The sequence below is a fragment of the Castor canadensis genome, chromosome X, assembly GCF_047511655.1.
Source record: "Castor canadensis chromosome X, mCasCan1.hap1v2, whole genome shotgun sequence".
Lineage (NCBI taxonomy): Eukaryota > Metazoa > Chordata > Mammalia > Rodentia > Castoridae > Castor > Castor canadensis.
In genome coordinates, this window is record NC_133405.1 from 117,976,325 (window position 1) to 117,992,853 (window position 16,529).

At 38.1% G+C, this 16,529-nt stretch overlaps 1 long non-coding RNA gene and 1 pseudogene across 2 annotated transcripts in view; both read right to left on the reverse strand.

The window, feature by feature from the left end:
* Window positions 1-16,529, reverse strand: part of LOC141419715 (uncharacterized) — a 59,055-nt gene that overhangs the window by 5,445 nt on the left and 37,081 nt on the right. The window lies entirely within an intron of this gene.
* Window positions 11,623-12,210, reverse strand: LOC141419802 (melanoma-associated antigen B18-like; annotated as a pseudogene).

The window sequence follows — 16,529 nt, forward strand, 5'->3', positions numbered from 1 at the left end:
TATACTTGACAAAGAAAATAAATAAATGACCTATGAGCCCTTAAAAAAGCATTTAAGCACGTCAGGACTATTCAAGTTAAAACCACAATTAGAAGAGGTTATTCACCCACTAGAATAGTTAAAATTAATAAGAAAGATGATATAAAATGCTAGTGAGGATGTGAAATCACCAAAATACTAATATACCATGTGAGTGGAAAATGTTACAACCATGTTGGAAATTTTTTCTGTAGTTTTTCATAAAATGAATCATACATTCATTTATATGAAGCTAAAGACTACCTGCAAAGGAGCAAAGATGGGATGACAAAATATTTCTTGTTGAAAAAAAGAGGAGCGAACACAGAAACATCTTGAAAATACGGAAAAAAAAAAGAAAAGTCTACTTAGAATTCTATACAGAGCAAGAAATCTGTACTCATGTGTGTACATGGGAAAATGAGACCTGTCAAAACTATGCCAGGAATGGGGAAGAAGGGATAAAGGAGAATGATAGAGTGAGCGAATTCCTCAACTATGATATTGCTACAGGAATCTTGAACAGAGACACAGGACACAAAGGATTTTTAGGAAGCAATGTTTATTAGCATGCCAGCAGTGCCTCAGTGGATTCATAGCCAAAGGCTGTCCCCAGAGAACAAAAGGGTCCCTCTGTAGGCTGTGGACCCCTTTTTTTCTCCTCTGGTCTGAGCTAGAGTGTTAACCCCTGAATGCCTGCATCCTAGTGAGACCTGATTGAAATTAGTTTGAAAACTGGTTTTCATGAAAGTATCAGTAGAACAGAGTAATTTTTTTTACGTTGACTCTATAATAAGAACCATCCTCAAGATGTTTACATATTCACATGTATAAAGCTTAAGCAGTTTATAACAGAGATCTTTAAAACAAACACCCTGGTTTTCTGTTACCTTGAATATCACATTAAACTTACAACAGCAGTTTAAGAACCATTTTGAAGATGCTTACACACACACACACACACACACACACACACACACAAAAGTTTTATAAATTAAGCATGCCAGAAAAAAAGTCACCTCAAGCACAGATAAGACAAGATGGAATTTCAGGAGCAAAGTAAATTTTGCCCAATGCTTTAAACAAGTTCATACACACACACACACACACACACACACACACACATGCATACACACACACACACACAAATTAGAGTGCACTCTCAAAAAAAGAAAAAACTTTAAAATTATACCCAAAGGGCTATCCAGTGGAATGGTGAATGATGCATCTGTTTTCTTGTAAGTCTCCCTCTTTGGAACTGAATTTTTGTTGCCCATCCCTTATTCTCAGTTGTGGCTATTTCCCAGGAAAAGTTCAACCTCCCTGATTCCCAGAAGTGTCTCACATACTTTCACCCCACTCCCTAAACCTGAGAGACCGCATTTCACAATGGGCCAGGGATACCGAATCCCAGATGAGCCTTCATAAATGTTACAGGAATCTCAAACACAGACATGGGACACTAAGCCTTTTTGGGAAGCAACGTGTATTAGCATGCTGGCAGCAACTCAGTGGATTCATATCTAAAGACTGAGCCCTGAGAACAAAGAGTCTCACCTTATATAACCTTGCAAGCAATTTACAGAAACAAAAAGCAAGGTTTAATCTAAATATGGTTACATGTAACCCTATTGGCTACTTCACCCCTACTGCTACATGACCTTCAAGTTTAGATCTTTATGTTTTATCTCTCTGCTATGCCATGCCTTCCTCCTTGCTACATTACCAGAACACAGACTTGTTTCTTTTTTTGTCCCTCCTCCCTGCTGCATTATATTATAAGAACTTTTGTAAATGCCACAATGTACCCCCAGCACAACAAGAATATGAGAATAAATAAATAAATAAAAATTTAAAAAGAAACCATTCATAAGCAAATGAGAAATCAGGATTATTTCCAAAGCATGAATGTGAAAGAATTCATCAATGGATGTGTGCTAGAAGAAATGTAAATGAATTACTCTAGGCAGAAGGAAAATGGTAATATTTGGAAATTTGGATACACAAAAGAAATGAGGAATGCTAAAATTGTAACTAAATGGGTAAATGTAAAAGACTTTCCCTCAATATTTAAATATCTTTAAAAGATTATTGGCTGTTTAATTCAAAAGTATTTACACTTTACATTAAAGTTTTATATAACACATAAAGAAGCAAAACATATTATAATGATAACTGAAAGGGCAGGAAGGGAAAAATGGAAGTACATTCTTGTTTTTTGTGTGTTTCTGGCTATACTGAGTTTCAAAGGGCAAAGACACCATTTTCCTTTTTGTATCCAAGGCCCATGGAGCTGGGGATATGGTTTAGTGGTCTAGTGCTCACCTAGCATGCACAAGGACTTAGGTTCTATCCCAGCAATGGGAGGAAGGGGGAAGGCTATGGTTTTGAAGGCCCAAGTGAACCTGCATATAATAGACATTTAAGAAACTACTGCTCAGAGGATTCCAAGATGGTGACTAGAGGGAGGAAGCAGAAAGCATGCTTCCTAAAATAAAATCTTAGAGAGACGCTGGAGATACACCTTACAGGATAAACCACTGAGAAGAGGGAACATTTTGACTCCTCCACACCCCCAGCCTGCATGTAGCATTCCCATTCCACATTAAATGGAGAAACCAGGAGGGCTCTTGTGCTGCAAGAAGCCAGCTCCCAGACAGCTAGGGAAGACGCAGACCACAAAGTGAGCTAACTGACATGTGGTACTCCACAGACAACCCTGGGCCAGATCAGAATAGCCCCCTGGACAGACCAACCCCCACTCAGGGAAAAAAGAGAAACTGAATAATAAACAACAAAAAAAGGACACATAGCAAAGAAGGCGGGGCACCCTGTGCGCCCAAGAGGGGGGAGGGGAAATCACTCACAGAACTGTAAATAAACAAGATGGCTGGAGAAGGCAGGAGCGGTGGCACCTGCTCAGCAATCACCAGCAGGAAAGCTTGTAAAAGCAGTGGTGGGAGGAAAACTCCACAGGAGAGGAGGGGAAGGCCCACTTCCCAAGTGAACTGTAAATAAACACACCAGCCAGAGAAAGTGGGTGTAGTGCCACCTCCCCCAGTGTGCTTGGAAAGGGGAAGCTTGTAATAGTGGAGGTTGCACCCAGGAGAACTCTAAGTAAACAAAGCCTGCAGGGCTAGGTGAGTGTTCAGCTCAATCCTGAGATATGCATAAATAAAGCCTCCAGCAACAGCAGGCTGAAAGAGCAGGCAACACTAAACTACAAGAAAAGAAAAAGCAAGAAAGTAGAGAGTAACCTCAACTTAGGTACACACAATCAAACCTTCAAACAACTAAGACAACTAAATGACAGGAATCACCACATACCTATCAGTACTAACACTTAATGTTAATGGACTTAATTCCCCCATCAAAAGGCACCATTTGACAAACTGGATGAAAAAGGAAGATCCAACAATTTGTTGCTTACAGGAGACCCATTTCACCAACAGAAATAAGCACAGGCTTAGGATGAAAGGCTGGAAGAAGATTTACCAAGCCAATGGCCCTCGAAAACAGGCAGGAGTAGCAATACTAATCTCTGACAAAGTAGACTTCAAACCTGTATTGATCAAAAGAGATAAAGAAGAACATTCCATACTAATAAAAGGGGAAATAGACCAAAAGGAAATAAAAATTATCAACCAATATGCACCCAATGTCAATGCATACAATTTCATCAAGCATACCCTGAAGGATCTAAAAGCATATATTAGCTCCAACACAGTGGTTATGGGAGACTTTAACACCCCATTATCATCAATAGATAGGTCATCCAAACAAAAAATCAATAAAGAAATCCTAGATCTAAAATATACCATAAATCAAATGGATCTAGTTGATGTCTACAGAACATTTCATCCAACTTCTATACAATATACATTCTTCTCAGCAGCCCATGGAACCTTCTCCAAAATAGATCATATCCTACGGCACAAAGCAAGCCTCAGCAACTATAAGAAAATAGAAATTATACCATGCATTCTATCTGATCATCATGCAATAAAACTAGAACTCAACAGCAAAAACAAAGACAAAAAACATGCAAACAGGTAGAAACTGAATAACTCATTGCTTAATGAACAATGGGTCATTGATGAAATAAAAGAGAAAGTTAAAAAGTTCCTGAAAGGCAATGAAAATAAAAACAGAACCTACCAGAACCTATGGGACACAGCAAAGGCAGTCCTGAGAGGAAAGTTTATAGCCATGAGTGCATATATTAAAAAGACTGAAAGACCCCAAATCAATGACCTAATGATACATTTCAAACTCATGGAAAAACAAGAACAAGCAAATCCCAAAACAAATAGAAGGAAAGAAATAATAAAAATAGGAGCTGAAATCAATGAAATAGAAACCAAAAAAAAAAAAAATACAAAGAATTAATGAAACAAAAACTTGGTTCTTTGAAAAAAATAAAGAAGATCGACAGACCCCTGACAAACCTGACTAAAATGAGGAGAGAAAAAACCCAAATTAGTAGAATTAGGAATGCAAAAAGGGTAGATAACAACAAACACTATGAAGTCCAGGAAATCATCAGAGACTACTTTGAGAACCTATATTCAAATACATTTGAAAATCTTAAAGAAATGGACAGATTTCTAGATACATATGATCATCCAAAACTGAACCAAGGGTATATTAATCACCTGAATAGATTTACAACACAAAATTAAATTGAAGTAGTAATCAAGAGTCTCCCCAAAGAGAAAAGTCCAGGACCTGATGGAATCTCTGTTGAATTCTATCAGACCATTAAAGAAGAACTGATACCAACCCTCCTTAAACTGTTCCATGAAATAGAAAGGGAAGGAAAACTGCCTAACACATTTTATGAAGCCAATATTACACTTATCCCAAAACCAGGCAAAGATACCTCCAAAAAGGAGAGCTATAGGCCAATCCCCTTAATGAACATTGATGCAAAAATCCTCAACAAAATAATGGCAAACCGAATTCAACAACACATCAAAAACATTATTCAACACGACCAAGTAGACTTAATCCCAGGAATGCAGGGGTTGTTCAACATATGAAAATCAGTAAACATAATAAACCACATTAACAGAAGCAAAGACAAAAACCACTTGATCATCTCATAGATGCAGAAAAAGACTTTGATAAGATCCAACACCATTTCATGATAAAAACTCTAAGAAAACTAGGAATAGAAGGAAAGTACCTCAACATTATAAAAGCTATACATTACAAACCTACAGCCAGCATTATACTTAATGGAGAAAAACTGAAACCATTCCCTCTAAAATCAGGAACTAGACAAGGATGCCCACTATCTCCACTCCTATTCAACACAGTACTGGAATTCCTAGCCAGAGCAATTAGGCAAGAAGAAGGAATAAAAGGAATACAAATAGGTAAAGAAACTGTCAAAATATCCCTATTTGCAGACGATATGATCCTATACCTTAAAGACCCAAAAAACTACTCAAAAGCTCCTAGACACCATCAAGAGCTATAGCAAGGTAGCAGGACATAAAATCAACATAGAAAAATCATTAGCATTTCCATACACTAATAATGAACAAACTGAGAAGGAATATATGAAAACAATTCCATTTACAATGGCCTCAAAAAAATCAAATACTGAGGTGTAAACTTAACAAATGATGTGAATGATCTCTACAAGGAAAAGTATAAACTTCTGAAGAAAGAGATTGAGGAAGACTATAGAAAGTGGAGAGATCTCCCATGCACATGGATTGGTAGAATCAACATAGTAAAAATGTCTATACTCCCAAAAGTAATCTACATGTTTAATGCAATTCCCATCAAAATTCCAATGACTTTCATTAAAGAGATTGAAAAAATCTACTGTTAAATTTATATGGAAACACAAGAGGCCACAAATAGCCAAGGCAATACTCAGTCAAAAGAACAACGCTGGAGGTATCGCGATACCTGACTTCAAACTTTATTACAAAGCAATAACAATAAAAACAGCATGGTACTGGCACAAAAACAGACATGAAAACCAGTGGAACAGAATAGAGGACCCAAATATGAAGCCACACAACTATAACCAACTTATCTTTGACAAAGGTGCTAAAAATATATGATGGAGTAAACACAACCTCTTTAACAAAAACTGCTGGGAAAACTGGTTAGCAGTCTGCAAAAAGCTGAAACTAGAACCATGTATACCACCCTATACCAATATTAACTCAAAATGGATCAGGGATTTTAATATCAGACCCCAAAATTTAAAGTTGGTACAGGAAAGAGTAGGAAATACTCTGGAATTAATAGGTATAGGCAAGAACTTTCTCAATGGAACTCCAGCAGCACAGCAACTGAATGATAGCTTAGATAAATGGGACTAAAACTAAAAAGCTTCTGCTCAACAAAAGAAATGGTCTCTAAACTGAAGAGAACACCCACAGCGTGGGAGAAAATATTTGCCAGCTACACATCAGACAAAGGGTTGATAACCAGAATGTATAGGGAACTCAAAAAACTAAATTCTCGTTAAATTAATGAACCAATAAAGAAATGGGCAAGTGAACTAAAGAGAACTTTCTCAAAAGAAGAAATTCAAATGGCCAAAAAACACATGAAAAAATGCTCACCATCTCTAGCAATAAAGGAAATGCAAATTAAAACCACACTAAGGTTCTACCTCACCCCTGTTGGACTAGCCATCATTAGCAACACCACTAACAACAGGTGTTGGTCAGGATGTGAGAAAAAAGGAACCCTCTTACACTGCTGGTGGGAATGTAAACTAGTACAACTACTCTGGAAAAAAATTTAGAGGCTTCTTAAAAATCTAAACATTGATCTACCATATGATCCAGCAATACCACTCTTGGGGATATACCCAAAATATTGTGACACAGGTTACTCCTGAGGCACCTGCACATCCATGTTTACTGCAGCACTATTCACAATAGCCAAGTTATGGAAACTGGCCAAGATGCCTCACTTCTGACAAATGGATTAAGAAAGTGTGGTTTTTATACACAGTGGAATTTTATGCAGCCGTGAACAAAAACGAAATGTTATCATTCGCAGGTAAATGGATGGAACTGGAGAACATCATTCTGAGTGAGGTTAGCCTGGCCCAAAAGACCAAAACTCATATGTTCCCCCTCATATGTGGACATTAGATCAAAGGCAAACCCAACAAGGGGATTGTACTTTGATCACATGATAAAACAAGAGCACACAAGGGAGGTATGAGGATAGGTAAGAAACCTAAAAAGCTAGATAGCATTTGTTGCCCTCAATGCAGAGAAAATAAAATAGATACTTTAAAGCAACTGAGGCCAATAGGAGAAGGGGACCAGGAACTAGAGAAAAGGTTAGTTCAAGAAGAATTAACTTAGAAGGTAACACAAATGCACAAGAAATCAGTGCGTGTCAACTCCCTGTATAGCTACCTTATCTCAACTAGTAAAAACCCTTGGTCCTTCCTATTATTGCTCATGCTCTCTTGTCAACAAAATTAGAGATAAGGGCAAAATAGTTTCTACCGGGTAGGGAGGGGTAAGGAGGGGTAAGGGAAGGAGCAGGGTGGGGGGATAAAGGAGGGGGCTGGGGAAGGGGGGAGAAATGACCCAAACATTGTATGCACATATGGATAAAATAAAAATTAAAAAAAGAAACTACTGCTCATTTAATGCTGAATACAGTGTGACTAGAGGTGTTGCTGCAAACCTCAGATACAATCTACTCTTCCTTTTTCTTGAAGTGGAGGCAACAGACGAAAGCAGAGCTACCCAAGTGCTCTGCACTTTTTGAGGGATTGCATACATGGACATAAACTGAGATTTCCAAAAGAAAGAAACGTGTGACAAGGCAGAGAAAACCGTAAGTTTCTTAAATGCTAAGAATGCTATCAGGTAAAGGAATGGCAGAGGTTCTATCCCCTGGGGGAGTTTGAAATGGGGTTGTAAAGGAGACAGAGACAGGAACTGGTGTCAGTAAGATAGAAAAGATTGTGCAATTTACTAATGAGGACAATGGCTAAAGAGAGGGTAGCCAGACCTGTGCAGAAAGGACAATATATAGGTGGGTAGGAGGACAATGTGGACCTATGTGTGTTCAGGTGGGAGTGGGGTGAGCAATGAAAGGTTAGAAAATGGGGGACTGAATGGTAAGTTATACTGGGGAAGCTGTGGTGGGGAAAACACATTTCCACAGTTCTAGAAAACCAAGCAGCAAAACTGGAATATGGTGTATTGGGCAGAATGAAATCTACACAAATAGATTCCAGTTCAGGAACATGATGAAGCCCTTGTCTGAGGAAGGGTCTTCTAGCTCTGAGCTTTCCCAATAGCACTTAGGGAACCACAGAGATGTGTGGCTTTTAGGGATCACCAGTTGGAGAGTGATGGAAGGGCACTGAGTGAGCAGGACAATGAGCTTTCAGTTCACTCGTTATGCAGACTTCTCTACCTTCAAGTCAGGAATTGGATTTCTGGAGAAGACTTAAGTTAGAATAAGAGGAACTTCATTTAAAATATCAACAACTAATGTGTAATATACACATGATTTGTCGTGGAATTTTGACCTTTTGTCAACTATGTTCTCTGGAATTAGTAATCTGTCTCGTGGATTCTGGAAATTATTCTAACTCCACATCCTATAGCTGTTCCAAATTAGCCGAGTGTGTCCTATATGAATCCATTCCCTGCCACCTCATCATTCTGATCACATCTTTCCTCCCCAAAGTAAAAGGCAACATCTTATTGACATTCTACTATTTGAAAGCATGCCCACAGAAATTCTGGTACTCAAGACATCACTGAAGAAATCACTTTCTATGGATGAAAGTAAGTTAATTTTCTGCTTAGCCTACTTAGAAAACAAGGAAATTAAAATAAGAGTGAGACAATATACTTTCATCCAAAAGATTAACCAAAATTTAAAATGTTGCTAAAACAAAATGCCTGTGAGATTATAGATTATTCATAGGCATTAATATGTAAGAATATGAATTTGTAAAGCTTTATTAGAGCAAAATTTCAGAAATATTAATAAAAAATTTACAGTTGTCACATTTTCACACTATAATCCAATTTGTACTTTGTTCTTTCCTTCCTAAAAAAATGCATATTTGTCCAGTAATTCATGTCCAATGAGGTGATATAAATTCTATTAATCATGGCAACAAATGGGAAACAATGTATATGCCCACCAGGAGAAGATTGGTTAGTTATAGTGCACATACACTTTAGAATTCTAGGTGGCTTTGTATATCCTGCCAAAAAGATTCTGTACTCATTTTACTTGGTGACAATAGCAAGAGGAAGAATAGTATGTACATAGTTATCCATGTGTGTTAAAAACTCGCAGTCTACTTTTTATAGTACATCTATGGAAGGAAAGTGCAAGAATAAATTTTAAAATAGACTAAATCTTTGATTGTGGTTACTTCTGAGGAAAAACATGAATTTTGGAAGAATGTAGTAAGAAAGGGGAATAGTGATTTATTCATCATTAGAATTTCAGAGCAACAAGAGCTTCTGCCCTATTACCTAAAACCAAAACTTCTCTGAGGGGTGAACAGAGAGACAAAGGGCAATAGAAGTTTGTCGATCTGTGGATCTGAAAACACTTTGAAAGTGGTCCATACAAATACTTTCTCATTTTCCCCTTCACTTCTTTACTTCTTTAGGCCTGCTTTTAGCAGTTTGGTCATAGGACTTTTTTTTTTTTGCCTAATAGACATTTTGGAACAGTGAGAAGAGAAATGAATTAATAAACATAAGATCTACCTCAGGCTAGAAGTGAAATAGTGTGGGTTCCAGAGGAATTCAGAAATGAGGTCTGGTCTTAGATATCTTACTAGTTATATGAACTACGCAGATTATCAAATGAAATGAGCCTTTAGATCTACATCAGTGAAGTGTACTTGATAAGCCCTATCATTCAGGACTATTAGCATTATGTGTAATGCATGTAAAGCATCTAGCATTCACTGATATGCATTAAGACTTTAAAAAAATGGCAGTTGTTACTATGATTTTGGGCTTTGGATGATGCATCCTTTATGTGGGAATGTGTTTGATTTTGTTTGTTTTTTAATCCAAGAGGTGTCCTTGAATATGCAGTGCCATAGGACATATAGCATCAAATTATCCAAAAATTCTGTCTAATAAGAAAAATATAACTTAGTACATTTCCTATTATAGGGTATTATTACTTAGTTTGGATATTGGAGAATCTTCTCAACCAGAATGCAACTCAAAAACCCTAGAATGTGTGTCAAAACCAAGCTTCCTACCACCCTCTCTCCCTCTCAACTGCCAGTTGACCCAAACCATTCCTATTTTCACTCATTTAATGCATATGCAAAAGCAAGCCCTCCCTCAGACTTTGCCAATTTATACTGTCCCTCTAAAGGAGCAGGCTCTGACTCCCTATTTCAGAGCAAAGAGTACTTACCACCATGATTTATGGGTGTTTCACCTCAAAGGAGTATCATACCTATTTCTCAAAAATTCCTTGGAGACTGTGTATAAAACACATGTAGTCTCTTCACTGTGTTCCCCTGGACTGGGACAAGAATACAGGAGACTTTCCATCCTGCCACAGATGGAGATTTTCTGTGGTCTATCCATGATCCCAAAGTAACTGCTAAGAGCACTTTTCCATTTGAGGCTTAGTCTCACCTCTGAAACATACTACCACAGGGTCCAGGCCCTGCTCACTACTTCTACACCCTCCTTTGACCCAACACCCAGGTTAACTTAAAATTTTCTCTCATTGAGGAATTTGATGCTTTCTGAGGGTCCAAACTGTTTTGTCTCAAGCCATTATACTTGACTGCTCTCATCTGGACGTCCCCCTATAATTCCCACTCTACTAACTCCTTTTTGCTTGTCTTTTATGTCTTAGAGGATAATTTGCCATCTTATATGATAGCTGCTACTAGACTCAAAAATCCTATTCTCAGTTTTTTTTTGTTATCATTCTCATTTTACCATGGAGCTTTCCAAAGAGCAGATATTAAATTACTGTTTGAGGAATAAAAAAATCCAGTGAGCAGGATGTTTAACTTATTATGATTTAATTTTTCCTATGTTCTTGAATAAATGAAACATATCTAGCTGTATAAATTTTATCATATAGAAAAACAGAATAGAAAGAGAATGTCAAGAAATTTGTCATCTTTACTACTTTTTCTCTATTTCTTAATGTTACTGCTTATTTTTTTGCATTTTTAAGGAAATGCCTATTCTAATACAATGTTTTCTTGTTGCAGATAACTAAATATGATGGAAGTTTTCTCAATTTGTTTTTAAAAATAGTAAAATTATTAACTCTTAAGTCTCATAAGCAATATTAAATATGCAAGTAATATCATTCATATGCTTGGTTTCTGAGGCTTATTAAATTTCTTTCAAGGGAATATCTGAAAATTTTCAAGAACAAAAGATAAATCTATAAGCTAGTCATGAAGTACAGAAATGAAGATTCAATATGCACTGTGTTCCCTACAATCATCACCTCTTCGAACACAAGATGAGGAAAAGTGCTGTAGACTTGACTATGGTGGGAGAAGCTACTGGAATTGTCCCCAGAACATGCATTGGCTATGGCACCAGCAAGAATCATAGCTACAAATCTGGCTCAGACGCACTCTTCCTCATCTCTCAGAGCTTCCTCATAGCAAGACAGAAAAGCTCTGGGCACTGTATCATTAGTCTTTGCCAAAAACTGAAGCACTCTCATCTTGCTGGTTTCTGCATGGGCTCAGGGTCCCCAAAGGAAATGATAGCATTGGCAATCACTGTTGGGTACTTGCTGGTATTTCAAGGATCCCTCTTGCACCAAATCTTGGGTGATGACCTCCTTGACATCTCCATAGGCAAAGAAATTCCTCCCAGCGTAGATCACCATCACATTAAGCACTTCCAAGATATTTTCTTCAGTGGCACAGTTGCCCTTCATGAAGATCACACACAAGCGGTCATCAGTAGGCCACTTCTGAGTATGATCTCCTTGCCATTCAACCTTGCATCACAAATGGGATACAATTTGCTGGCAAGAACATAGTAGTGCTTTGTTGGGTCAACTTCTTTCACATCAATACCAAAGGCTAGCGTCATGAGCTCAGAGGCTTTCTTGAAGATCTCAGTGCTCATTATTAATTTTGATGACATACGTCAGCATGTCTTCCTTTGTTATCAGCTCCCTGGTGTTATATTTGTGCAGCATGAACTGCTCCAACAAAATTGATGCATGGTCTATTGAGGTTGTAAGTGAATAACCAGTGTTTGGCAGTGCCTGAGAAATGCTTGATATTTCCTCAACATGGCTACTGACACCTTCATCAGATTTTGGGCATGAAATATTTCAGAAGTATTAGTGGTAGGTGTGGCCTACAGAGGACTCTGGAATTTGTTATTGGCCCTGGCATCAAGATAGCTCAGAGAATTATCACCACACAATGGAAAGGAGGAAGAGGGAGTCTCTCCATCTTCTGCAGCAGTGGCCTGAGCATTCTGGAGACTTCTAGCCTCGTCTCAGGCCTGGCAGTGTTTCTCACAGGCATGATGTTTGCTTTTTTACCCCTGAGGGATAATGGCCTGGTCAGGGATTATAGATAGGACAGAAGGTCCTGTGGACACCTAAAGGAAGGAGAGTGATGGTGTGTGCAATCTTCATCAAGGAGACCACCTTGGTTTTTGACCAAGGCTGCCTCTACAGGTTTCTTTTTTTTTTCTTTTATTATTCATATGTGCATACAAGGCTTGGGTCATTTCTCCCCCCTTCCCCCACCACCTCCCCTCAATACCTCCCACTCCGCCCCTCCCTCTCCCTCCCACCCCCTCAATACCCAGCAGAAACTATTTTGCCCTTATTTCTAATTTTGTTGTAGAGAGAGTATAAGCAATAATAGGAAGGAACAAGGGTTTTTGCTGCTTGAGATAAGGATAACTATACAGGGCATTGACTCACATTGATTTCCTGTGTGTGTGTGTGTTACCTTCTATGTTAATTCTTTTTGATCTAACCTTTTCTCTAGTTCCTGGTCCCCTTTTCCTATTGGCCTCAGTTGCTTTTAAGGTATCTGCTTTAGTTTCTCTGCGTTAAGGGCAACAAATGCTAGCTAATATTATAGGTGTCTTACCTATCCTCACCCCTTCCTTGTGTGCTCTCACTTTTATCATGTGCTCAAAGTCCAATCCCATAGTTGTGTTTGCCCTTGATCTAATGTCCACATATGAGGGAAAACATACGATTTTTGGTCTTTTGGGCCAGGCTATCCTCACTCAGAATGATGTTTTTAAGAACTCACAGGTTTCATGTTCTACTCTGAGAATCCAGTGGATAAAATTAGAATGAGACTATGTCTTAGGCTACAGCCTGCTAGCCTTGCCTAAGGCGAGTTAGAGCTAATAGCAGGTCTAGGCTCTGTGGAGTATGAACAGGTCCTCTCAGCTCATACTCACAGTCAACATGTCCACTTAATCTTCTTCCCTCCATAGCTCTGAGGAGAAAATAAGGAAGTCTCTCAGCCAGCCACCCCTGGTGGGGTGTCCCAGATATGACAACCAAGGTTAGATCATTAGCTTTCAGTTCTCACTCTCAACCATCTCCATTAGACCAAGGCTTCCTCTCCCTGAAATCTCCCTCGCTGACAGTCCCAACCCAGGGCCTCCCAGAGTAGACCACAGGGGCAGTGGTCTATGTGTCCACCCTCTGTTGTAGTGTTTAGCACCCCCAGTTCTCTCTCAGAATCCTCTCCTTCATTTTGTATAAGGCCTGAGATTTTATTCCTCTGCTAACTTGAGTCCACTAACCTCAGATCAAAGTCTTCACTCTTATACTCCAAGGCAGAATTGAGGAGACTTTGGGCATAACCAAGGCTCCAGATTCTTATTGATGAAGTAGGGACAGGGCAGAACTGGGGTTCTGTTCACAAGGGATGGGGGATAGGGGGAACCCCCCACAACTCTAAGTATTGTCACTTTGTCTTTCTGCATCACCTCTCTCCTCTGTAGACCTGAGTCTTCTCTCCCAGGATCAAGGCTCTAATATTCCAAGTCCTTTGAGGCGAAAGTCCATTGATGATAGCTGTACCCTGGGCCTCCCAAGTGTCAGAGCAGGGGTGGGGCTCTTTTAAGGACCTTCTGATTCTGGAATGAGGTTTGCCTCAGGGTTGAATGTGGAGGAGGAGGAGGGTGTTCTCATCTTGGTTTCTTTTAAAGCTTCCCTGTAAAATATTAAGTCTGTGAAAGCTCCGAGTGGGTTTCCCTAGTGAGAACCTTTCAGAGAATGGGTCAAATTCCCAGACTAGACACAGATGGGGAAGTTGCAGCACAAAACAGGATCCTGGGATAGGTGGTGGGTTGTAGGATAGAAAAAAGCACCTTGGAAGTTTGGGTTCATTCTCTAAACTTACATTTTAGGAAACTTCTGTTTAGAAAGTCTGCTTTCTAAGAGGATAGAGCCTGAAGTGCATGATTTTGTGAGACCCAGCTCTTTTGACATTACCTAATACTAGTTTGTTCAGTATAGTGACTTTTTATATATATCCCAACAAGTATGTTTGTGTATTACTATTTTTCACGAAAGACTACGTACCCATGTTATGTGTGCTTCATTACATTTCTATCTGATATATTAATTTTAAAAGGACAGTTCTTAGTAAATATGAAGTTTCATGTGGTTATTAACCAGCTTCTGGACTCATACTGTCTCAAATAACTTAAATATTTGTGCTGTCCTGATACACCCCCATGGTACTGGCAAACAGAGTCAGAGGTGTAGTGCTAGATTCCCGCATAAAGCAATAGAAATTCATTGTCCCAAAGCACACCAAGAAGAAAAAAAGCCCAAACTTTAAAACTTTCACTCCAAGTGATTTGTCATCTGCTTCTATTATAGGCTACAAAATTGTCTGTACTTCAGGGAATGCCCCCAACTGCCAAAACACAAGTACTAGTTCACAGACTTAGTGTTCCTCAGGGATTTCTCATTTTGTTGTTTTTCTTTTGTTGACATTGTTTGTCAAGTCTCCTTTCTATTTTTTCTCCAGGGTTGATTGGGGTAATAGCAGCCCGAGTCTCGTTGTTATCTTGAATGCAGCACATAAGGCAATGTGTTAGTCTGCTTGGAGTGCCATGATAAAATATCACATATTGTGTGGCTTAAACAACAGAAACTTATTTTTCACAATTCTGGAAGCTAGAAGTTCAATATCAAGGTGTCAGACGGGTTCGTTTCTGTTGAAGGCTGTCTTACCGGCTTTCAGACACTTGTGTTCCTGCTGTGTCCTTACATTGCCTCTTTTCTGTGTGTCTGTGGAGTGAGATCTTTAGTTTCTCTGCCTTTTCTTATAAGGTTACTCATTCTTTTGGATTAGGGCCCCACTGGTATGACCTCTGTTAATCTTAATTGCTTCCCTAAATCCCTGTTTCCAAATAAAGCCACATTGGGGGTTAAGACTTCAATATATGATTGGTAGGGCACTGCAGTCTACAGTAGACAGTAAATCTGTAAATATAAAGTGGCATTTTTACAATATGATTTTTACCATGAATAAACATAGTGTACTGAGTTATTTACTGGGAACTTCAACTCCTTTCCCCTAAGTTTGTTCTTATAGTCACCTACAAAAATATTGTATATATTATTGTTGGGTGTCATTTGAGTAAACTTCATATATTCACTGCTATTGTGATTGGGTTATTTTCTATTAGCTATATAACTTATTGGTTTTATTTAACAAGGCTCTTGAGTTTACTCTAGTGATATATACAACAATGTTTTGAAATCTCATTCCTTTAAGTAATTTGTACACTGATTTCTTTGGATTTTCTAATTAGATGATCATATTGTCAACATTTATTATCTTTGTCTTTTCAACATTCTACCTCTTATTTATTTTAATATTTTTATTGCTCTGGTTTTATATTCCCATTCATGTTTAAATCATAGAGATGGTATCATACATATTTGCTTTGGTCCTGACTTTAATGGTGCTGCTTCTAACATTTCACATTTATGCAAATTTGTTGTACATTTTAGGAAATGGAAATTTTCTTCTAATATTATTTTGCAAAAAATGTTTATCTTGAATAATGTTAAGTATTTTTCCAAAGGCTTTTTCTGGGTACCTAGAAATGATCAAATACCTTTCTCCTCTAATTTATTAATGTAGAGAAATTCCAACAGGCAGTTTTTTCTAATGTTATGCCATCTTCTCATCTCTTAAACACAGCCTACATATTCATTACTACATTGAATATGATAGATATGAATTTATTTATTTATTATACATGGACAAAGTTGATGCCAGCAATCTTTTCTAGGGATGTCATTATTTTGTCTTTGTATCAAGATCAACATAAAAATTAGTTTAGTAATTTCTGATCTTTTTGTATGACTTTGAACTGTTTATATAACAAGCAATTAGTATTTCCCTGACCATTTCATGAAACTGGCCTCCAAACGTGGCTTCTCACTTTATCAAGAATGTGAAAAGGCAATCTACAGTATAGAAAATAGTATCTTGTCATATATGTGAT